General features: G+C 47.8%; 1 protein-coding gene across 1 annotated transcript in view; it reads left to right on the forward strand.

Moving 5' to 3' along the window:
• The first annotated feature begins 3832 nt into the window (after positions 1-3832).
• PCDH15 (protocadherin related 15) overlaps positions 3833-23461 on the forward strand; it is a 365652-nt gene continuing 346023 nt past the window's right edge. The window contains exon 1 of the mRNA XM_068140381.1: positions 3833-3967. The gene's annotated coding sequence lies outside the window, so the exon portion shown is untranslated. The remainder of the gene's footprint in view (positions 3968-23461) is intronic.

A 23461-nucleotide genomic window follows, 5' to 3' on the forward strand; every position in this document is an offset into this window, starting at 1 on the left:
CAAGCTCCATAATTTCCCATGATCTTCATGTCATGTAAGGTGTTTAAAATAGCTGGAAGATGGGAAGGCACTTTACACAAGTACATATTTTAAAGAGCTATAAACTGCAGAGCCTGTTGTATCCACATCTAGCTGTGAGCAGAATCAGAGCCGTGCAACAGCTGTGCAGTCTGGAGTACTGTGTCCAGATCTGGCCTCCATGGTTCAACAAATATAGGAAACTCCTGGAGAGAGTCCAGTGAAGGCCAGAAAGATGTTGAAGGGCCTGCAGCATCTCTGTGAGGAGAAAAGGCTGAGAGCCCTGGGGCTGTTTAGCCTGGAGAAAAGCAGCCTGAGAGGGCAAGAACTATAGGGCATGGGGAGCTATAGGGAAGTGGGGAGAATCAGGCTGGAGGTGAGGAGGAAGTTCTTCCCCATGAGAGTGGTGAAGCCCTGGAATGGGTTGTCCAGGGAGGTGGTTGGGGCCCTGTCCCTGGAGGTGTTTAAGCCCAGACTGGATGAGGCTGTGGCCAGCCTGATCTAGTGTGGGGTGTCCCTGCCCATGGCAGGGGGGTTGGACCTAGATGATCCTTGTGGTACCTTCCAACCCTGACTGATACTGTGATACTACTATGATGGGACAAGAGGATGGAGCCAGACTCTTTTCAGTGGTGCCCAGTGATAGGACAAGGGCACATGGGCACAGAATGGAACTCAGGAGGTTCTGTCTGAACATGAGGGCTGACTTCTTTGTTGTGAGGGTGCTGGGGACCTGGAGCAGGCAGTCCATAGAGGTTGTGGAGTCTCCTCTGGAGAAATTCCAAAGCCACCAGCCACCTGGACACTGTGATCCTGGGCAAGCTGTTGTGGGTGCTCCTGCTTTAGCAGGGGCCTTGGGCTGGATGATCCCCAGAGGTCTCTTCCAACTCCTACCCCTCTGGGATTTGCAGTACATCAGAAGATGTGTCTGGTATTGACAGCAGTGGGTTGAACTGGTATCCCTAAGACAGCTGCACTTTCCTGGCAACAGCAGTTGAGGTTAGAGAAGTGGAAGCAAGGCTCTGATGTGACCTTAGTCCCTGCTTTTTGCAAGAGCAGAGCTTATTTCCCAGACACATGAGTGCATAAAAACACAGCCCTCACTCTGGCAATGTGTTTTGGGCTTCTAAATACATTTCAAGAAGACCTTGCCATGCTCATCAACTGATTGCAGGCCAAATCCTCTGTGAAATGATGCTCCTGGCTATGTTTTGGATGTGTTCATTGGAGAGTCATGGGAGGCAAAGAACCTGATGAGCACCTTTCAAGTAGGTCATCATGATTTTTGCCAGGTTTTCCTCAGCTACTGCAGCACCATGAGGTGAATTGGTTCCTTTTGATACTGTTGTGAGGAAATTTGAAAGGAACCTAAGCAACATTCTTGTAGCACATGAAATATTTACTATACATGCCTGTGCTGAAGCAAGGAGTCTTTTCTCTCGCTCTGCAGCAGTTTCTCTTGGATAGCCCTTTCTGCCTGTAGGAATGCTTTTGTTGTGGGGGAAAGCAAAATTCTGACTGGGAGGTTTAGTACTCTTGGTATACTGGGAGCTGGCCTTGGTGCTTTGAGAGTGTGTGGGCACCTCGTTCTGTTCTGGAGTTCTGTGTTTGGGGCTTATGCTCTGGACAGGCTTGTGTCACAGGAAGGCCATAGCTTATGAACAGATAAGTTGTTACCTCAACACACTCACCTACTCTGGGAAAGAGGTTAGCCTGTTGCTTGCAGTCTGTATCAGAGGGTTTAATGCATAGGATCATAGAGTAGAATCACAAAATCATTAAGGTGGGGAAAAAACCTCCAAGATCATCAAGTCCAACCTTCTACCCAGCACCTCCATGACCATGTCCTAAAAACTACCACATCTATGCATTTTTCTAACACCTCCAGGGATAGTGACTCCACCACCTCCCTGGGCAACCTATCCCAATGCCTGACCACTCTTGCAGCAAAGAATTCTTCCTGATATCCAACCTAAACCTCCCCATGTGCATGTCCTCTTGTCCTGTCATTAGGTACTTGGGAGAAGAGGCCAGCCCCAGCCTCTCTTCAGCCTCCTTTCAGGTAGCTCTAGAGAGCAATGAGGCCAGCCCCTCTCAGCCTCCTCTTCTTCAGGCTAAATAATCCCAGCTCCTTCAGCCTCTCCACATCAGCCCTGCTCTCCAAACCCTTCACCAGCTTCGTTGCCCTTCTCTGTACCTGCTGCAGCACCTCAATATCTTTCCTGTGCAGCGGTGCCCAAAAGCAGACACTGCACTGGAGGCGCAGTCTCACCAGTGCAGAGTCCTCTTATCAGTAACATTTTAGGTCTCATTGAACACAGAAAATGCTCATTCTGGTTACTCTCTTAGGAAAAGAACCTTTGGAGAGTTTCTGTGGCATGAGATTAAGGTATGAGGTTGTGTTGGTGAGTAGGGCTTGTGTAGGAGACCCAGCAGCGTTGGGGAGTTTTGCCATAATTCTGTGCACTTCATTGGAAGAGCTGATGAGCAGTTTAGCCTGAGCACAGGTTTTCAGCTAATTAACTTGCTATGGTATTACTACACCAAAGAAATCTTTTGTTGTGAGCTCCTATTTAGTCTCAACCTGTACTGTTACCAAAAAGTCTTATTCTGAAGAAAAATATCACTTCTTTTGTAATAGAGTCAACAATTCAGCAGGAAATGGACCCAGAACTTCTGATATTATTTACCTTTGGCCACAAAAAACTATTAGAAGGGGAAGAGCAGCTTTTGTGACCAGTCACATTTAACTGGTGCCCATCCCTTGCCAAGAAAGTCCAAAACAGGCTGAAAGCACTGGGGCTGTTCAGCATGGAGAGCGCTCTGGGGAGTCCTTGGAGCTGCATTTCAGTGTCTGAAGTGGACCTACAAGAAGGCTGGGGAGGGTCTGTTTGGAAGGGGCTGTAGTGATAGAGGAGGAACAGTGTTTGAAACCAGAGCACAGTAGATTGAGGTTGGACATTAGGGGGAAGGTCTTCACAGTGAGAGTGATGAAGTGCTGGAACAGGTTGCCCAGGGGTGTGATTGAGGCCCCATCCCTGAGATGTTCAAGACCAGAGCCAATGTGGCCCTGAGCAGCCTGATCTATTTGGAGGCATCCCTGCTCACTGCAGAGGATGGAGAAGATGCCCTTTGAGGGTCCCTTGCAGCCTGATGCTGTCTGTGACTCTATGACAAACACTGTAACAGCTTTCTCTCCATTTCCCAGCAAGTTACACAATTACACTTCTCTCGTTCCTGCTGGAACTTGCAGCCCTAGATGTTTTCAGCTCAGCAGTTGAGCCCAGGTGCAGGCAGGCTCGCTGGACTGATGGAGGAGGCTCTGAAGAAGGTGGATGCTGGGGTTGAACCCCCACTTGTTCTTATTAATCATTCAAGTTGTAATACACTTGATTAGGTGCCCGTGCAGCCTCCCGTGATGAGCAGCGTGACTCTGTGCAGGCTGTTGTGCACAGGGGAGCTCCAGTGAACGCTCTTTGCATTTAATGAACAGAAAGGAAAGCCTGAAATACTTTTCCTAAGCACGATGCTGCCGTGTTTTAGCCAACGGCATCGGGCTCCTTTATTTCGGGTAAGGCGGACTTACCCAGCAGCATTGTTGTGCTGAGAAGGGCTTTGAAGGGATTACTCCTGTCCTGTCAAATGATCTCATAAACAAGCGGGAGCTGCTGCCGTCCTCGCCACTGGGCAGGCAGAGAGCTGCTGGGAAGGCTGCTGGGACGCCGAGCGGGAGACAATCTCACACCGACTGTTCCTGGGACCCAATCCGTGTCCGGGGGGCATCTGCTGTGCTCCCTGCCCTGTGCCCGTCCCCACTCTGTCCCGGTGCTGCGGGCAGAGGGCGGCCACAGCCCGGCCGAGAACTGCGATCCGGGCAGCGGCGGCAGCAGCTGGGATGCAGAGCAGGAGCAGGAGAATGGCTGTGGGCATCCTGGTCTGATGTGCAAAGGTATTTTTCTCGTCTTTACTGCTCCGTGGGATGTTTTTCTGCCAGACACGTGTGCTGAGCACAAAGGGCTGTTGCTGCGTGTGTTACTGGGTCTGTTGGGGGGGCAGGTGGGTGATGGGGTGTTAATGTGTGCGTGCACCTGGGGGGCAAACAGGCTGCACATGCCACAGCAGCAAACTTTCAACTAATAAGTCAATATACATTTTCTTCTTCTTTGGTTGGTTTGTTTGTTGGTTTTTTTTCCCTTTCCCTTGGGAGTGAGGTTGCCCCCAGAGCTGATAGTTTATTTATCTATTTAGCAAGTCATTCTGCTCTCCTTCTTTAGGGGGGAAGTCAGGAAAACAGAGGAGTTTCTTGGCTTCAGGCAAAACGTCCTTTGTGAAACCCAAGTCTGTGTCTTTCCTATCTCTCTGCTTGCCCTGCAGCCAAATACAAAAAGATGTTAACACTTGCTCTTTCATTATTGGTGCTGGAAATGAATGTGTGCTGGACACTACTGCTGCCACAACTGCTCTCCTTGTCCTCAGAGGAATTGATTTGCAGAGCAGCACTTGTAACAGGCTGGCATGCCAAGTGGAATTTTAGTTCATTTTTGCAGGTTTTGGAGTTGAGGCTTAGTAAACTGAAAGGCTGCATGACTAATTTGTTGGTATGCTTCTGAACTCGGTGTAGAAGTAACTGTTAGTACTTTGTTAGTCCCTCTCTCCCTTCATCCCTGTTTTCTCATACCACGGTTACCCTTCATTTAACAACAGTTAATTTGATAACAAGTCAACTTTGTTTGATCAGCCCTGCAATATCCTTCCCATTTAACCCTTCTTACTGCATAGTAATTTATTCCTTGTGTATTTCTTTGGTTGCTTGCTATTATTTTGCCAACACTTGCTATTACTTCACTAATTCCTGTTGTTGCCTTTCTGCGTTTTCCTCAGTGCAACACTGCTGTCAACCTAAAGACACTGCTTTAGGTACCCAAAAAATGGCTCAGTTGAGTGATTGCTGCCTTCTGTTTTGTAAGAAGAGCTATTAACAAGTTGATTGTGCTTTACATGTCTTGTGTGTATATTTGCACAGGGGAGTTTGAGGTGCTGTGTCTTTACAAGAGGGTCCCAGGTTGCCCTGTCAGGTTAATTCCAGGTCCCACATATCATTCCTTCTTCTAAAACCAGCTGCTGGCTGGAGCTGGTAAGCTGGTAGTATAGGAGATGCAGTGAATAATTAATGCTATTAATATTAATGTATAGTGGACTTTTACAGGACTGAGCCTTGCTTTAGAGAGTTTGAGGCTTTCTGTATGAATTCTCAGTTACTCTTATCTGAATCCAACTATTGCTTTTGGTTTATCTTTTCCTGGGTAGGCAGCAGAGTGGTCAGCCAGGGGTTATTTGATGCATTTTATCTGTGGGAGCTGGTGCTCCTGTTTCAGCAACATAATCCACATGGCTTCACGGTTACAACCCTCTGAAATAGGAGCGCAGTGTAATGAGAGGGCTGCTCTGCTTAACGAGGAGCTGCTCCTACCACAGCTGTCACACGGAGCTGCTGGAGCAAGGAAGCTAACCCAAACTTCTGTGTTCCACACCTTCCCCTTGGAGAGTGAGCACTCAGACTGCAAGGAAGTTTGGGGCTTGCTATCTTCTCAGTGGTTTTCTACATGTGCTAAATCAGCGGTTGGAATAATTGTATTGTCACCTCGTGTCATATTTGCTCAGGCGTAATAGCTCTGCCAGAGAGGCAGTCACCTGGCAAATTGTGCAGCCAAGTTCCTTGGAAAGGTGGAGAGGGTTCTTAGAGGGATTTTTGTTTTTCTTTCTTTAAAATAATCATAATAAAAAGACCTGCTATTTAGGTGGTTTAATTTCTTCTTCCTTTTATAAAGAGCTTGTTGATTTACTGCTGTCTGGGCTCTCTGATGCTAACACCTTTTTTAGGAGCAGGAGACTGATTTTGTGCTAAAGAAACATTTCACAGTATCATAGTATAGTATCAGTCAGGGTTGGAAGGGACCACAAGGATCAGCTAGTTCCAACCCCCCTGCCATGGGCAGGGACACCCCACACTAGATCAGCCTGGCCAGAGCCTCATCCAGCCTGGGCTGAAACACCTCCAGGGACAGGGCCCCAACCACCTCCCTGGACAACCCATTCCAGGGCTTCACCACTCTCATGGGGAAGAACTTCCTCCTCACATCCATTATCACACTCACATTATCAGGGGGTTGGAGCACCTCTGCTGCAAGGACAGGCTGAGGGAGCTGGGGGTGTTCAGCCTGGAGAAGAGAAGGCTCCAGGGAGACCTAATGGGAGACCTAATGGCATCCTGCCAGTACCTGCAGGGGGCTTACATGAAAGATAGAGAGACACTGCTTACCAAGGCCTGTAGTGATAGGGAGCAATGGCTTCAAACTGTCCAGGGACAGGGCCTCAACCACCTCCCTGGACAACCCATTCCAGGGCTTCACCACTCTCATGGTGAGGAACCTCCTCCTCACCTCCAGCCTGAATCTCCCCACCTCCAGCTTCATTCCATTCATTCCATCCACATTTGCTCACAAACACTTTCAAATAACATGAAACAGATGAGACTGAAGCTGTTAAGAGTAAAAAGAAAATGAATTGGCTGTGCTGGATTCTGGTCTTTAGTTGCTGTACAGCTGAAGTGTTCATAGAATCACAGAGTTGTTTTGGTTGGAGAAGACCTCTAAGAAGATCAAGTCCAACCACCAACCTTAAGACCACTATATGGCCATTAAACCGTGCCCCAAAGTGCCATGACCACACATTTGTTATCGTAAGGGTTAAAGGTATGACATTAGAATTGGTTCCTTGTGTGCTACAGGCTTTGGTTTGAGCTGCCCAGTTTTAAACTTCCTATCTGCCTTTTAAATTGTGTGTGTGTGTGTGTGTGTGAATGTTTTTGGGGTCTGTGAATGTCCCTTAGCCACAAGCACTGTCTTTAAAGGGAATGGAAAGGGCAGAGCGAATTTTCACCACGAGTGGACTTGTGAAGGGCATTTGTGTAGTTTGCTCTTCAACCTTCAGGGCTGAGATGTGGTAACAGCCACATTTGTGTCCAGTTTAGCCCTGTTGTTTTTAAGGCCATCATTTCAAATGTGTATTAGGCGCTTCAGATTGAAAAAGACCATCTGCACCTCCAGCTGTAGTTCTTACTGCTCCAGCACTAATGCCATGCCATGGCTGGTGTGCTTGCTGAGCGCCACTCGAAACCAAGGCTATGGCTGGGGTTTTGTTCTTCTGTCACTGGTGCTCACCTGGATCTGGGGCTTCTGCAGCTCAGGTCCTTCTCCTGCTTTCCAGAGTAATCAGTCTGCTATCTATCTTCTTTCTTTTTGAAGAGCTTTTGTTGGACAGCCATCTTTTAAGGTGGTGATCAAAATGGGGTGTGGCATTTGGTTTTGTGCCTTGCCATTGCTCAGCCACGCCACTGCTTTCTCCTTCCTCTTGGAAACAGGTCTGTCCCATTTGCCTTTTTGTATTTGGATCACATTCATGGTTTGTAATTTCACTGTATTTAACTAAAACTCCCTGGTCCTCCTCCTTCACAGTTTTTACAGCATATCAGGAACCTTCCTGTACTCCCTGCATGCGTGACCTTGAGTTGTGCCTCATTGGATTTTATCCTATTTCTGCTACTTCAGAGCATCTAGTTATTTCTGTAGTATCTATGTCCTCTCTTCTAATATTTGTATCCCTGCTGCCAGATGTGTTGCCAACCTGTTCCCAATACCAGCAGCACCGTTATTGGTTGGAATGTTCAATAAGATCAATAAGTTCCAAGGCCTACTTTTAAGACCCTCTAATAATCACTTAGGTCGTCAGGATTTCTCCCATTGTCTTCCTTCAACCAACTGTTTACCTCCTTCTCAATTCCTCTGCTAGGTGCAGCTTAAGCAACAGTTTCCCATGTGACACTGCTTGAAGACTCTGCTAAAATCCAGATTAATGAGATCTACAGCACTTGGAGAATGTTATCTGATGAAGTAATCTCTTTGGTTAGTCTGTCACACGCTGCCTAGTCTGAAAACCATCGTAAACTGGGACGCAATTTCCAACCTTTTCATGTCTTTAGAAGGAAATTTGAAGGGAAGAGTACTTGGTCTCCATGCCATTGAAGTAGGTTTTATAGACTTGGAGAAAATTCTTTTCTCTAACCAGGAGTAATTTGTTTCCTACTCCCAAATTGTAGGCAGTATCCTACTTAAAAGAAATGTCTTAGTGATGGTCAGCTCTGTATGCTGTTAATTTTGGAACTCTGGGTTTGACTGATTTCTGGGCCCTCAAGCTTTTATTTCACTTTATGATGATCTCTTCTTTTGTACCTTTGTGTACCTTACTGGTTCTCTTCTTCACCTTTGACCCCCTTTCTATACCATAGTTTGCATTAATGTCCTCATTGAAAAGAAGGTAAAAATTTCCATTGATACTTAAAATTATCCTTCCCAAAACACCCTTCTGGCTGCAGGGGAACCCAAGTTGGTCTTTTCCTCATCCTTCCCTACTTGGTGCACCCAGCAATGTGCATGAAGCTTTCAAGGCCAGGAAAATACTGTGTCTGGACTTTGAGATCTTCCTGAGATTCTGCTGTAGCAGTTCTCACTGTGTGTAGTATTCTTGGCTTCATCACTGTGGCTGGTTTTAGGCTTCCTGAAAAAGCCTTAGGTTTTCAGAGGTTGGGTCTGCAGCCCTACAGAATAAACCAGGGAGTTCTTCTTCTTCAAGGCCTTTCTCTTCCTTCCTTGCAATACTGAAGGGTTGGATAGCTGGGATTTGAAGCTGTCTAGGCCTCCTTCATAGTCAGGCAGTGCTCCTCAGGTTTGACTTTTCTAGTTAGCTCCCTTCGTTCCGCTGTTCAAAACAAATGCTTATAGCCCTAATTACAAAGCTGGTTTCTTTTGTTCTCCCATGTTGTTTAATCAGCTTATTACCATTCAAACCCAGTTTATGTTCTGTAAGTGAACTCCTTCAAAATCAAGTATGAATTAACCTTCTTTCTTACAGACACAAAGGTTATCCACTGAATCAATCATGGATGAGAGCATACAGACCACATTGTTGTTAGTATTCTTTGCTCTTTCTGGCTGGGAAATGGATTGCTCCACTGGTGGCACAGTTGCTGTGTGGTTCTTCTCCTAGGAACACTGCAGCAGTCTACATGTTGCTCCAAGGTTTATGACATTACTACAGTCAGATGCAATTTGACTGGATCAGCTCTTCCCAGAGCAGTTTTGATCAAAGCCAATATTACAGTTTAACATATGGTGCTCTTCTGCCCTTCTATGTCTGCTTCAGGTAGAATATCCTTGGGAGAATATCATCTCTGCTCATGTCTGGAGAAATAATCAGATCCAGTTAGCTGGTTACACCAAAGCTTTGTTACCCAGCTTCCTGGTGCTGCTATGCAGTTACTTTCTACTGGCAGCTCTTTGCATCCCAAGAGAACCAGCCACAGCTAATGGAAGAACTCAGCTTCAAATCAGGCCACACACAGTAACAGCATCAGTGTTGCCTTCTACATGTACAGAAGATGTTTAATGTTTTCTGTTCATCAAACCTGATATACATCATTCTGCTTTAGCTGTGACAAGGTAATTCCAGGAAGCCATCAGGCATAGTCAAACATGAAGCTTGTCCTTTGCTGTAACTCAGAACCTGCTCTGAAGTCCACTGAGGACAGTCTTTCTAAGGTTCAGATCTTTGCTTTAGTGCTTCTAGGAGATAAAATTTTCATCCCTACTGCTGCTGTGCTTGTGACTGAATGTACTCTCTCTGTATCTATATACAGACACACATGTGGGAATCACATAATGGAATCACAGAATAATAGAGTTTGGAAGAGATCTCCAGAGATCATTGAGTCCAATCCCCCTGCCAAAGCAGGATCACCTAGGGCAGGTCACACAGGAACACATCCAGACAGGTCTTCAAAGTCTCTAGAGGGGGAGACTCTACCACCTCTCTGAGCAGCCTGCTCCATGGCTTTGTCAACCTCACAATAAAGAAGTTTTCCCTCGCATTGAGGTGGAACTTCCTGTGTTCCAGTTTGTATCCATGGGCCCTTGTCCTATCACAGAACACCACTGCAGGCAACTTGACCACTTCTTCTTGACACCCACCCTTCAGATATTTATAAACATTAATGAGATCTCCAAACCAGCCCCAGGACTCTCAGCCTTTCCTCATCACACAGGTGTTCCAGTCTCTTCACCATTCTCATAGCCTCTGCTGGACACTCTCTGGTATATCCCTGTCCGTCTTGAAGTGGGAAGCCCAGAACAGGACACAATCCTCCAGATGTGTTCTCACCAGGGCAGAGTAGAGGGGAATGTCATTGCACCTGTAATGTGTGTCCATATGTGACTACTATTCATCCAGTTATTCAGGGTCAGTGTGGCTTTGCTCCAGGCTTTCTTTTGGTGATGTGGATTGGTCTCTTCTCCCTAGTAACAAGTGATGGGATGAGAGGAAACAGCCTCAAGTTGCACCAGGGCAGGTTTGTACTGGACATGAGGAACAATTTCTTCACAGAGTGGTTAAGCCCTTGAACAGGCTGCCCAGGGCAATGGTGGAGTCCCCATCCCTGGGAGTGTTCAAAGTCATGTAGAGGTGGTGCTTAAGGACATGGTTTGTGGTGACCTTGCAGTTGCTTAGCAGTTGGACTCGATGATCTTGGAGGTCTCTTCCAACCTAAGTGATCCTATGATTTTGGAATGTGCTGCCCAGGGAGGTGGTGGAATCATCATCCCTGGAGGTGTTCCAAAAGGGATTGGACATGGCACTTGGTGCCATGGTTTAGTAGTCATGAGGTCTTGGGTTACAGGTTGGACGTGATGACCTCTGAGGTCTTTTCCAACCTTACTGATTCTATGATTCTATGATTTTGAGATTCTGTGATTTGGAGATGTAATTTCTGGTGATTCACTAGGACAAAAATAGTTTGTTTAGTTTGCTGCTGAGTGCACTGAGGCCACAATGCTTCTAGGTTAGAGAAGAATTGAAGTTCTTCAAGTGCCAATTCCTGATCGAAGCCCCAGTCAGTACTTTGTATGCATACACCGAATCCCAGCCGTGGGATTTCAGTCTTCTGGTGAAAGAGCCTGGCAGGGGATGGTTTAGGGAGGAAGCTTTACTGGTTTCAATACTTTTCTAGTGTCACTGCAAAGTGCTTCCTGAGTGCCTAGCTGTGAAGGTGCATGGTTGACCTGCTACGCTGCTGGTCCTGGGAAAGCAAGCTTTGCTTACGAGGTAGCAGATGGTAAAAATCTGAGAAGTCACTCTACTCCCACCCTGAGCACAGTCACAGTCACAGCTCTCACAGACCAGGAAACAGCCAAAGAAAACAGCTGCTGTTTGACACAACAGGTCAGAAGCTGATGATGGGATGCAGAGCTGTTCTTGGTCCATAAATTGATGTCCTTGGCTCATAAATAACTGACACTTAATTTTAATTTGATGATGTACTTTCACACTGTCTCTTTCCTTTAACAGCTCTGTAATGAGTTTCCAGCATGCTTGATGCTTTGGGGACTCCTATTTTAGAAGTTCCCTGCTCAACCCACCAAGCCTTTGCTGTAGAAATGCTGTCTGTTGAGAAGAACTCTACGTTCACCACCAGTTCTGTGTCTCAGGGGCAGTTTTCTGCATGCTTTGCTGCGTCCTGATCAGGGAGTGCAGTGCTGCACCTTTGAATTCGCTGTTAACCACCTAAGTTCACTCCATCAGGCTGGCCTAGCTTCTTTGTCAATTGGCTAAAAAGCTGTGTGTGGCTGTTCCTGCTGGGGAGGCAGGGTGGAACAGCTTACCTTTCCTAGGCTGCAGTCACCAAACCAGGTGGTCACTCTGTACCTGACCTACCTCTGGAGTCTTGAACCTCACAGGAAATAAGCTTGACAGAATCCTCCCTCTGTTTCTATACTTTGGAATCAAATATGTAGGGAAGTGTCCATCAAGCTGTTTGTGGTAGAGTTGACTCTTCCTAAGGTAGAGCTGGCCTGTAGCTACTAGACATGCTGTGCAATGTTGAATAGATTCATCATTGCCAGGGCATCCGTGAATGCATGGAAAAGATTTGTCTTCCCTGAGTAAAATGTAAGAGCTGCTGCTTGGCAAGATGATGAGTGGAGTCTCCTTTTCTAGAGACTCTCAAGTCCCATGTGGCTGCATTCCTGTGTGCCCTGCACAAGGTCATCCTGCTTTGTCAGGGGGGTTGGACTAGATGATCTCCAGAGGTCCCTTCCAAGCCCTACCATCCTCTGTTGTGAGACACAGCAAACTAACTCGTCAGGGGGTGTGAGAACGCCGATGTGGCTGCTTGCATTGCAGTCCTTCCTTTACCAGATCTGCTGGAGTTTGTGTTAGCTTAGTACAAAGAGCTCTGCTGTGCCTGGGGGAATGGAGATGTCAGTGTTCTAGCCTGCTTCTGCTGGGCCATTAGAGCCTTGTTTAATTTGTGCTGCCATGACCCTTCAGTCCCATGCAGCGTCCTCTTTGTTTTCTGGAGAGCTAAAGTGGGCCTTGGCATCACTTCTGCCAATGAATCTTTATGCCACACAAGCTGCTTGAAATGCAGCCAGAAGTCTGGTACGCCTGCTTGCCCCAGGGGTACCTGTAAACAAGTAAAGATGTGCTTCTCTCTTAACCTTGGCTCCTCTTTTGTGCCTGCACCGTTCTGGCTTGCCTGTACGTTGAGCACACCATAGCCAATGTTTTCCTTAAAGGTAGAGAACAGGATAAGGAATTATGGCCCTGTAACTTAAAGCTCAATAGCTTAGAATGTCCCAGATTTCCCAGCATCAGCTGGAAAGTGGAGTCTACATTGAATTGATGAGCCATGGTAGACCATGATTATTACTACACTTGTTTCGGCTGATGAGTTGCACACTAGACATAGCTCAAGGCTGCTGCTAGCACAAACAGAGCTCTCCAGAGGAAAAATGATTGATTGATGTAAGGCTTAGCACTGTTTTGGCCTTGGAACAACATCAGAGACCTGAGAATGCAACATGCACTGTCCTATGGGTGGACCTGTTGCTTACCCTTTGGTCTAACTTCTTTTTCCCTACTTGCATTGCCTGAGCTCAGTGCAAAACCTCTCTAGGCACTTGACCCTGGAAATGTATCTGTTCAGGTAGCTCCAGCCTCGATTACAATCTCTCCTGCTTCCTCTCTATTGTTCAACTGCAAGTGGGTGTTAGACCCATTGCTAAGTGAAGCCAGCCAGAGCTGTGTTGCATTCACTGGAATGCTGCCTGCCTGGAATTTCTGCTGTTGTAAGACCACTTTCAGTTGAGATTTGCACAGTGAGGTCTGTGAGGCTCCCTGCAAATGGTTCTTTTGTTCTGCAGCCTTGAATAGTTGCCACAGGCACTGTTACATCTGCTTCCCTCCCATCCTGGGACAGCCTCTGGACTGTGCCAGGAGAAGAGTTAGAGGCATTCAAAATGGTTGTCTGGTAGTGCAATAGGAGCTGGGTCAGCTGTGCCTATTTCCAGGCACTACACTTACCCAAGTGATAGCAGAAGTGTCATGTCCCTAGCAATGTATCCACTTCCTGCCCCTGTTGCTCTTTATCCTCTCTGCTAGCCAAACAGTGGGAGAAGGCCCTCACATTCCTTTGTCCTCTCTGTCTGTTCTTGGAAGGCTTCTGAAGATGGCTACCTCTCAAGAAATCCAAAGGAGCACCATGTCTGCCATGAGCATGGGTATCAGCAGTGTGTGCTGGTACTGCTCACACTGAGGGACACTTGAAGCTGCTGCTTCTCCCCAACAGTGCCCACAAGCCCCAATTCAAAGAGCTGTTCTCCACACAAGCCCCTTCTTTGAGCTGGGATTGTTCTCCATCTTAAAGAGGCAGAACCATTGGATCCTAGGTGTGTTGTCAACCTGCCTGTGCCCTCCTTCAGCAGTGACAGAGTGAGGAGAGGCTGAGGGACCTGGGGTTGTTTAGTCTGGAGAACATGAGGCTGAGGGGAGACTTTCTGTCTCTCTCCAGCTCCCTGCAAGGAGGCTGGAGTGAGGTGGGGCTTGGTCTTTTCTCCCTAGTATCAGATGATCAAATGCGGGGAAATGGCCTGAAATTGTAGCAGGGGAGGTTTAGGTTGGAGCTGAGGGAAAATTTCTGTGCTGCAAGAGAGGTGAGGGATTGGGAGAGGCTGCCCAGGGAGGTGGTGGAGTCATCATTGCTGGATGCATTCAAGGAAGTTGTGGACTTTGGGACAGGGTTTAATGTCCATGGTGGTGTTAGGTTGACAGTTGGACTTGATGATCTTGGAGGTCTTTTCAAACCAAAACAATTCTTTTATTCTATAGTCTTAGATTCTGGTCTAGGTCTCAATAGCCTTGATGAGGGGGACTGGCTAACGCCTCTGGGCTGAGTGCAGCAGCTCCTGATTGCTTGTGTGGGATCAGGATTATGGCAAGTCAAGAGCCCTGGCCTGGCCAGGCAGGGCCAAAGGGGAAGTGCTGCGCTTTTAGCTTGCTGGCACCTGAGCTACCCTGCTTGGGTGCAGGGTTTACAGCAACTGCTGCCTTCAGTATCCCCTTGTGACATCCTGTGATGTCACCTGGGGCAGCTGCTGCCCTCATTCATCCCAGACATAGGCATCAGCACTTGCACAGGTCTCACACCATTATGGGTCTCACTTTGAGGAGCACTGAGTGCTGGACAGGTAGAGCCTCTGGCTCTGCTGCAGTGGGTACACCTTTGTGTGAAGCTTGAGTACTATTTGCCTAGGCAAATGTCTAACTCTTGCTTTGCCCCATTTGAAGTGCCTCTGGGATTGGTAGTTAGGCTCCTGGGTTCTTTCTTAGGGCAAATATTTACATAGCCTTGAGGCCTTGAGCAACCTTATCTAGGGGAAGGTGTCCCTGGAACAAGATGGTCTTTAAGGTCCCTTCCAACCCAAACCATTCTGTGAATCTACAATATTACCCCTGAAAAATGTGGCTTTACTTGTGCAGACCTGAGGGGGAGTGCACAATCCGTGAGCAGCAGCATTGCTGACATCATCTTTGGTTTCTAGTTGGCAAACATCTGGGGTGTCAGTAGATCCGCACAGCAAACGCGGCAGATCTGGGTGCCTGCTGCGGGGGGCAAAGAAAGGTTTCTGTACTTAGTGTCTCACCACACCACCTACGTGATTGTTATGAAATGAACTGATGAGAGAGATTACTTCTCCCACCATCATTAGGATGCAAGTGTTTTTCCTGAATGTGCCAGCTGTTTGGCTTTCATTAGCTGGAAGTTTCTTTCATTTCCAGCCCCAGTGAAAGGGAAGCTTGAGCACGTCCAGCAGAATTACAACTAGTTTCCTGTACGCCCAAAGAAAGCAGCGTGCTCAATGAACTGCCTCCTGCTAATAACAAGTCCAGCTAATGAATGCTTCCCCTGTTATCTCAGAGAGGTGGCCCAGTGACGTGTTTCTGATCCTGGATCGCTGAATCCGTATGGATTATCTGTCTGAGAAAGGCTTCCTTTCACTTGGAGATTTGGAAGGAGTTTATTCAGTAGCCTGTGCTTTGCAGTCAGATTTCTGAGGACCCTTAGATTCAGAGCTGGCTGAGGGCATGCCCTCTGGGAGTCCAGCAAATGAACAAACCATAGCTTTGCTAACAGTTCAGTGTATTTGTTCTGGGGGTATCCAGGGAGCACTATTTCCAAGCATTATCATCGTTTAATACATCAGTATCAGTATCTCTAAGGTTGGAAGAGACCTCAAAGATCATCGAGTCCAACCTGTCACCACAGACCCCATGACTAGAGTAGGGAGGACACTACTGCCCAGTGCAGCCTTGAACTCATGACCTTCCCATTAAGGGTCTTATGTGCTACCAACTGAGCCACATAGTGCTTATTTCAAAGCTACCTTCCTGCTACCACACCTCTCAATTTAGAGTAAACTGAGAAAATGATGTATATGCAACAATAAATTACTTTAAACTCTATCCTAAGAGAGCTAAGACATTTTCCTGTTCAATAGCTCCAAGCCCTCAACACAGGAAGGCCATGGACCTGATGGAGCAGGTCCAGAGAAGGGCCACAAAAATTACCATAGTGTAGTATCAGTCAGGGTTGGAAGGGACCACAAGGATCATCCAGTTCCAACCCCCCTGCCATGGGCAGGGACACCCCACACTACATCAGCCTGGCCAGAGCCTCAGCCAGCCTGGGCTTAAACACCTCCAGGGACAGGGCCCCAACCACCTCCCTGGACAACACATTCCAGGGCTTCACCACTCTCATGGGGAAGAACTTCCTCCTCACCTCCATTATCACACTCACATTATCAGGGGGTTGGAGCACCTCTGCTGCAAGGACAGGCTGAGGGAGCTGGGGGTGTTCAGCCTGGAGAAGAGAAGGCTCCAGGGAGACCTAATGGCATCCTGCCAGTACCTGCAGGGGGCTTACATGAACGATAGAGAGACACTGCTTACCAGGGCCTGTAGTGATAGGGAGCAATGGCTTCAAACTAGAAAAGAGGAGATTTAGGTTGGATGTTAGGAACAAGTTCTGCACTGTGAGGGTAGTAAACACTGGAACAGGTTGCCCAGGGAGGTGGTTGAGGATCCATCCGTGGAAATATTCAAGGTGAGGCTTGATAGGGCTCTGGGCACCCTGATCTAGTGGAGGATGTCCCTGCTGAGTGCAGAGGGGGTTGCAGTGGATGACCTTCCGAGGACCCTTCCAACCCAGAGCATTCTATGATTCTGTGTTGGCATCTCTGCCTGTGCTCTTATTCTCGAGTGGCAAAACCAAGGGAAAAGTGGCAGATCCCTCTCTCAGAAAGCAAGCAGGGGATCAGTGTCCCCTTCCTTGCAGCTTTTGGGAAGGGCCAGGTAGAATTACTGCAGTGCTGCACCATTTCTCCCTGAATAACTGGAGGGCATGAACAGTTCCTTGAAATATAATGCATCAAAAAATGATGAGGCCTCCAGCAGCGTGAATGTAGGAATATCATCAGTGTCTGTCTTGTAAGTCAGAGCTTCTGGAACAGCTCAGTGCAGAGCCCAGATCTGCTCCTCTGCACCTCAGCCTGTGTCCATTAAGCAGTAGGACATTTTAATGCAGCCCAGTGGTTTTTCATAATTTTGATCAGATTGGATGTGAAGCAGAGGACTGATGAAGGTCACTTTGGTCTGTAGGTGCAAGGACAGTGCAAGCACTGGACACCTGTACTCTGTTTGCACAGGGTCACCGAATGTCAGGTTAGAAGGGACCCTAAGATTATCTGGTCCAACCTTTCCAGGTACTGATTTTCCATAGACTTGATGTGCTTGCTTTTCAAAAGGTGCTTTGTTCCTGTTAGCTGTGCCCTCAAATCCTTCTTGTGTGGAAGCTGCTCCTTGAGAAAAGGATCCATCTGGTGTGTTTCTTTCTACACACTTTCCTGAGGGAGCCGTGCAGAGTTTTGGAGTGATCACTCTACCACCACCTGAAGGGAAGTTGTGAAGTGGGGGTCAAGCTCTTCTCCCAGGCAACTTGTGACAAGATGAGAGGTCATGGCCTGAAGCTGTGTGAGGGGTGGGCTGGGTTGGATGTTAGGAAGCACTCCTCATGGAAAGGGGAATTCGACACTGAAATGGACTGCCCAGGGAGGTGGTGGAGTCGCTGTCCCTGGAGGCACTTAAGGAAAGATTGAATGTGGCACTTAGTGACATGGTCTAGTCCATGTGGTGGTATTAGGTCATAGGCTGGACTTGGTGATCTCAGAGGTCTATTCCAGCCTCAATAATTCTGTGGTTCTGTGAAAGCAGGAAAACATGGAGGGAAGGCAATAGATGTGAGAGGAGTGGGGAGGACAGGCAAAGAGAAGTCATGTTGAAGAGGAGGAGGAAGGGAAGGAAGAGAAGTAAAACCTGTGAACAGACAGAAAAGGAGGCTGGTCCAGATGCAGGCATGCTCTTCCTCCACAGCAGTGTTGTGAGGAAAGCAGTGCAGTGCTTGGTTCTGTGTGGCTGCCAGAAGCTGGGTGCCCTTAATTGGAATAATTTGGTTTCATAATCTGGTTTGAAGTGACAGGAGAGGCAGAGAGTTCAGGCTGTGTTAGGGAGCAACACATTATGCTTCTACTGCCATTGCTTTGGATGTGTTGGCTGTGTTAATAGGACAAGTGGAAAGAAAATTCAGTGTTTAGTGTCTAACCCATGTAATGCATCCCTGTGCATTTACTCTTGTCTGTGGGTAATTGAAACAGGGGGGTTATGCTTAAACAGGTTTGAAATAGATCTCTGCTCTTGCCCCCAGCCAGCTGACTCTGAGTACTCTGGCAATGTCCTAGTGTTAGGCTTAAAATATGTGATACATATCTTTGCAGAACTAGCACATGGTTTGTAAAAGAAGGTAAGTTTAGATAGAAACATTATTTTTCCTTTATGGACAGTGGGTCTGAAAGAAGTAAGAAGCTGAGTAAAGCCTTGGGGTTAATTCATGCCTTAAGGAGAGAATAGAGAAAATAGTGCTGGGCCCTGTACTCATTAACATCTTCATTGATGATCTGGATGAGGGCATTGAGTCCATCATCAGTAAATTTGCTGACAACACCAAGCTGGGGCAGGAGTTGATCTGCTGGAGGGTAGAGAGGCTCTGCAGAGGGACCTCGACAGGCTGGACAGATGGGCAGAGGCCAAGGGCAGGAGATTGAACACATCCAAGTGCCAGGTTCTGCACATTGGCCACAACAACCCCAGGCAGTGCTACAGGCTGGGGTCAGAGTGGCTGAGAGCAGCCAGGCAGAGAGGGACCTGGGGGTGCTGGTTGATGGTAGGCTGAACATGAGCCTGCAGTGTGCCCAGGTAGCCAGGAGGGCCAGAGGCATCCTGGCCTGCATCAGGAAGAGTGTGGCCAGCAGGAGCAGGGAGGTCATTCTGCCCCTGTACACTGCACTGGTTAGGCCACACCTCGAGTACTGTGTCCAGTTCTGGGCCCCTCAGTTTAGGAAGGAGGTTGACTTGCTGGAACGAGTCCAGAGAAGGGTGACAAAAGTGGTGAGGGACTTGGAACACAGCCCTGTGAGGAGAGGCTGAGGGAGCTGGGGCTGCTTAGCCTGGAGGAGACTCAGGGGAGACCTTATTGCTCTCTACAACTCCCTGAAGGGAGGTTGTAGCCAGGCAGAGGTTGGTCTCCTCTCCCAGACAGCCAGCACCAGAACAAGAGGACACAGTCTCAGGCTGCGCCAGGGGAGGTTCAGGCTGGAGGCTCAGGAGGAAGTTTTACACAGAGAGAGTGATTGCCCATTGGAATGGGCTGCCTGGGGAGGTGGTGAAGTTGCCATCACTGGAGGTGTTCAGGAGGAGACTTGATGGGGTGCTTGGTGCCATTGGTTAGTTGATTAGGTGGTGTTGGATGATAGGTTGGACACGATGATCTTGAAGGTCTCTTCCAACCTGGTCTGGTCTATTCTATTCTATTCTATTCCATTCCATTCCATTCCATTCCAGTTTCTCCAGAGCATTAGAAGTGCAAACCCATTCCTTGAATCCATTTCTCTCTTGCAAAGTGTAATTGGCTCACTGCCTTTTTTGACTCTTTAGTGCCATGTGATCACTGATTCTCACTTGCTCCTTCTGACAGCTCTTTCAGCTGGAGCTCAGCTCTCTTGCCCTACTCAGTCTCTTGAGAAGAATCTGGGAACTGGACTGTTCTTTTTGTTTGATGTAAGGAGAATTTTGTTGCCTGTATTGGCTTTATGTCACAGTTGCAAGCAAGAAATTGGTCGTGTTTTCCAGGAGGAATTTGGGAAGGGGAAGGTTTGCATCCCACATCTTGGCAGTAAGGAGCCTTCTGAAATTCCAGGAAAACTGTATTTCTTCCCAGGTGTGGGTTACAGGAAGTGGTGTGAGATCTGTCACTCTCCAGAACAGGGATTTGGAGCAATTCCTTCTGTTTCATAAAAAAAAAGCTATTCCTCTTTTGTTCAATTGCCAACACTAAAATATCACTCAATAGAGAGAAATCCCTTGGAATACAATGCCTTGATTTCTGGTCACTCTACAACAGCCTCAAAGGAGGTTGCAGTGAGGTGGGGGTTGGTCTCTTCTCCCACGTATCAGGTGATAGAAGGAGAGGAAATGGCCTGGAATTGTGCCAGGGGAGGGTTAGGTTGGAGATGAGGAAGAATTTCCTGCAAGAGTGGTCAGGGGTTGGGACAGGCTGCCCAGGGAGGTGGTGGAGTCCCCATCCCTGGAGGTGTTCAACAAACTTGTGCACATGGCCTTTGGGGACAGGGTTTAATGGCCATGGCGGTGTGGGGCGGTGGTTGGACTTGAGGACCTTAAAGGACTTTTCCAACCCAAACAACTCTATGAATCTAAGAGTTTGAGTTAATATATAGGAGTAAAGATGAGGTTATGGGAAAGCAAGAGCCTGCAAAGCAGCAAGTTTCCATACATGCCATACACTTGATGTGAAGCTCTGGATTACAGTCACTAAGTCATGCACAGTAATCTTGGTTTAAACTTGCACCTTGAAATGCAGTTTCTTCTGTGATTAAGTACTCAAATTCTTGTGAGCTTGGTACTGCTTAAGGTTCTGCCTAGGGGACAGAGGCTGGGGGGGCTCTGCTGTTGTCTAAAGGATAGGTGTTGGATAAGTGACTGCCCCAGGAGTGTTTCAAAGCCTTTATGCTGCTTTGAATCACTCCACTTAGGGCACTTCAGAGGGAAGGCATTGCTCCCAAAAGCAGCTTTGTTTTATTGCAGCTATTGACATTTGGTCTCACACAGGAAAGCAAACTGCGGAATCACACTCAGCCGTGGCAGATGCCACTGGAGAGGCCTTGGGGTTTTGTTGTTTGTCTTTAAGGAATCATGTGCAGTTGTTTTCAGTGTCAATAAACCACAAGTTTGCCAAGAAGAAGGTAGCTCAGACTGCTGACCCTGGTGCTTTATAGACCCTCTGGCCTTTCAGTAGAAATAGCAATCCTGCACTTTGGGACACAGCTTTCAGAGAACCCTAGAATGCTGTGGGTAGGAAGGGACCTTAAAAATCACCTAGTTCCAAACCCCCTGCACCATGGGCAGGGACACCTTCCACTAGACCAGGTTGCTCAAGGCCCTGTACAACCTGGCCTCAAACACCTCCAGGATGGGTCATTCACAGCCTCCCTGGGCATCCTGTTCCAGTCTCACCACCCTCACTATCAAGAATTTCTTCCCAATCTCCAGTCTCAATCTCCCCTCTTCCAACAAAACCCCATTGCCCCTCATCCTATCACTACAAGCCCTCACAAAAAGTCTGTTCCTTTATAGGCATTCTTCAGGTACTGGAAGGCTGCTCTAAGGTTTCCCAGAGCCTTCTCTTCTCCAGGCTTAATAGCCCCAACTCTCTCAGGCTGCCCCACAGGACAGGTCCTCTAGCCCTCTGATCATCTTCATGGCCTCCTCTGGACCCACTCCAACAGTTTGATGACCTCCTTGTATTGGGGGCCCCAGAACTGGAGGCACTGCTCCTGGTGGGGTCTCAGCAGACCAGAGCAGAGGGGCAGAATCCCTTCCCTGTGCTGCTATCCTTGCTTTGGATGCAGCCTAGCACACAGCTGCCTGCTGGCCTGCAGCAGCCATTGCCATCTCATGTTCAGTCTCTCACCAGCTGACACTCCCAAGTCCTCCTTCAGGCTGCTCTCAAGCCATCCTCTGCCCAGCCTGTATTTATGGTTGTGATTGCTCCAACCCAAGTGCAGGACCTTCAGGAGGCTGAACTTCATGAGGTTGTCTTGGTGCCATCTCTCCAGGCTGTCCAAGTCCCTCTGGATGGATCCCTTCCCTCCAGCATGTCATCTGGACTGCATAACTTGGTGTCACTGAGGGTGCTGAGGGTGCCTCAGTCCCACTGTCCATGTCTGTGGCAAAGGTGTTGAGCAGCACCGGTCCCAGCACCAGCTGCTGAGGGACACTAATTGTCCCTGGTGTCCATCTGGTCATCACACACAGCTCTGTGTGTGGCCAGCCAGCCAGTTCCTTATCCAGCAAGTGGCCCACCCCTCAAGTCCATTCTTTTCTCAGTCTCTACTGACATTAGGCATATGCCAATGGCTTCTGTGTCCTTTTGTCTAACCCATACTCTGGTGCTCCTATGGTATCCTGTGGTATGATCCTTTCTCTTGCATCTCAGCCTTGTTGACACATTACTTTGGTTTTGGATTCTTAAGGTTTGTGACATGAAACTAAATACTGCATCCTTCAGAGGAGTGGGAATGCTTCCTTCCTTGGCATTGGCAGGGCTGCATTAGCAGCTGGACTTGATGATGTCAAAGGCCTTTCCAATCAAAACAATCCTGTGTATGCTCCTGGGGTGTGAGTTATGTGTGTGAAACTTTAACTGGGAGGACAATGCTCTCTGTACATCTGCAATGTTTGCTCCGTGATTTCATCAGAGAACTCTCTCAGGGTGTTGGAGATATAGCCTGGAGTCACATGCACAGGTATTTACAGGGCATGGCAGTGGCTCTGTGTCCAGAAACTGGCTGTTTTGGGCTGTTCTCCCTAGGTCAGAGCTTGAAGGAAAAGCCGGCACATTCTCACGCTGGCTTCAGTGCAACACGTACAGACAGCACCAGCCCTGGCTGGCACTCATGTGCCTACCTTTTCCTCCTTACACCTCTTCTCCAAAGCTGCTGAGGATTCAAATGCTCCTGCAGGCAGCTCAGGGGAGGCGATGGCATTTGTATTTGTGAGGGAGTGCCCGGGGAAGATGAGAGCATCTGAGGTGGTAAGAGGTGAGTGGAAACTGGAATTGGTCGAGGTGACAGCTAAGTGGATGGCCTTCATTTGTTGTTACTCTCACCACCACTAGCTTCTCCCCACTAACATTAGCCAGACACACTGATGAATGGGGTGCAGCATGGCAGCATCTTCTTGAAGCAATAACCTGTAGCAAGCAAGTCATGCTTTCAGCCCCCCTCTACGTGTGGGATGGGAAAACAGCTCTGAGAGAAGAAGAGGTGTTTCAACTGTGAGGAAGATAAATCAGTGCTCTGCTCAGACACCTTCTCAAGCCAATTTGAAACACTTTAATGGTCTCCCTGTGTTAAAAATGCACCTCCCATAGGCTGGTTAGCTTTGACTGAATGGCCTTGCTCTATGGAAAAAATAGTTGAGCACTCTTATTCCTTTTTGTAGAGAAGAGGAATGTTTGTTCTTCTGTAAATGACAAGCTTAATCAATCTGAGGATGCCATTTATCTAATTACAAATGGAGATTATTGGGTTTTTAGGTAATCCTTTAAATTAGATCAGAAATCATTTTGTCTTACAGCTTTCAAGTAGAGTTTTGTTTCCCTGTCTAGGAAAATGAGGTATTCTGTGGTCTCCTGTCCTTTCAGATACTTCTGTTTCAATTTCCTGCCCTGTAGCTCCTGAAGAACTCTGATACATATTTTAAGGCAGCATGTGTTGCTGACAGCATTGTGTTCTGTATGTACATGAAGCTACTGGGGGCTTTTCTAGATGGATCTTGACTAGTGATTCTGTGACTGACAGTGGAG

This window comes from Melanerpes formicivorus, unplaced genomic scaffold, assembly GCF_026170545.1.
Source record: "Melanerpes formicivorus ecotype bairdi unplaced genomic scaffold, bMelFor1.0.p_v2 SCAF_6, whole genome shotgun sequence".
In the NCBI taxonomy this organism is placed as follows: Eukaryota; Metazoa; Chordata; class Aves; order Piciformes; family Picidae; genus Melanerpes; species Melanerpes formicivorus.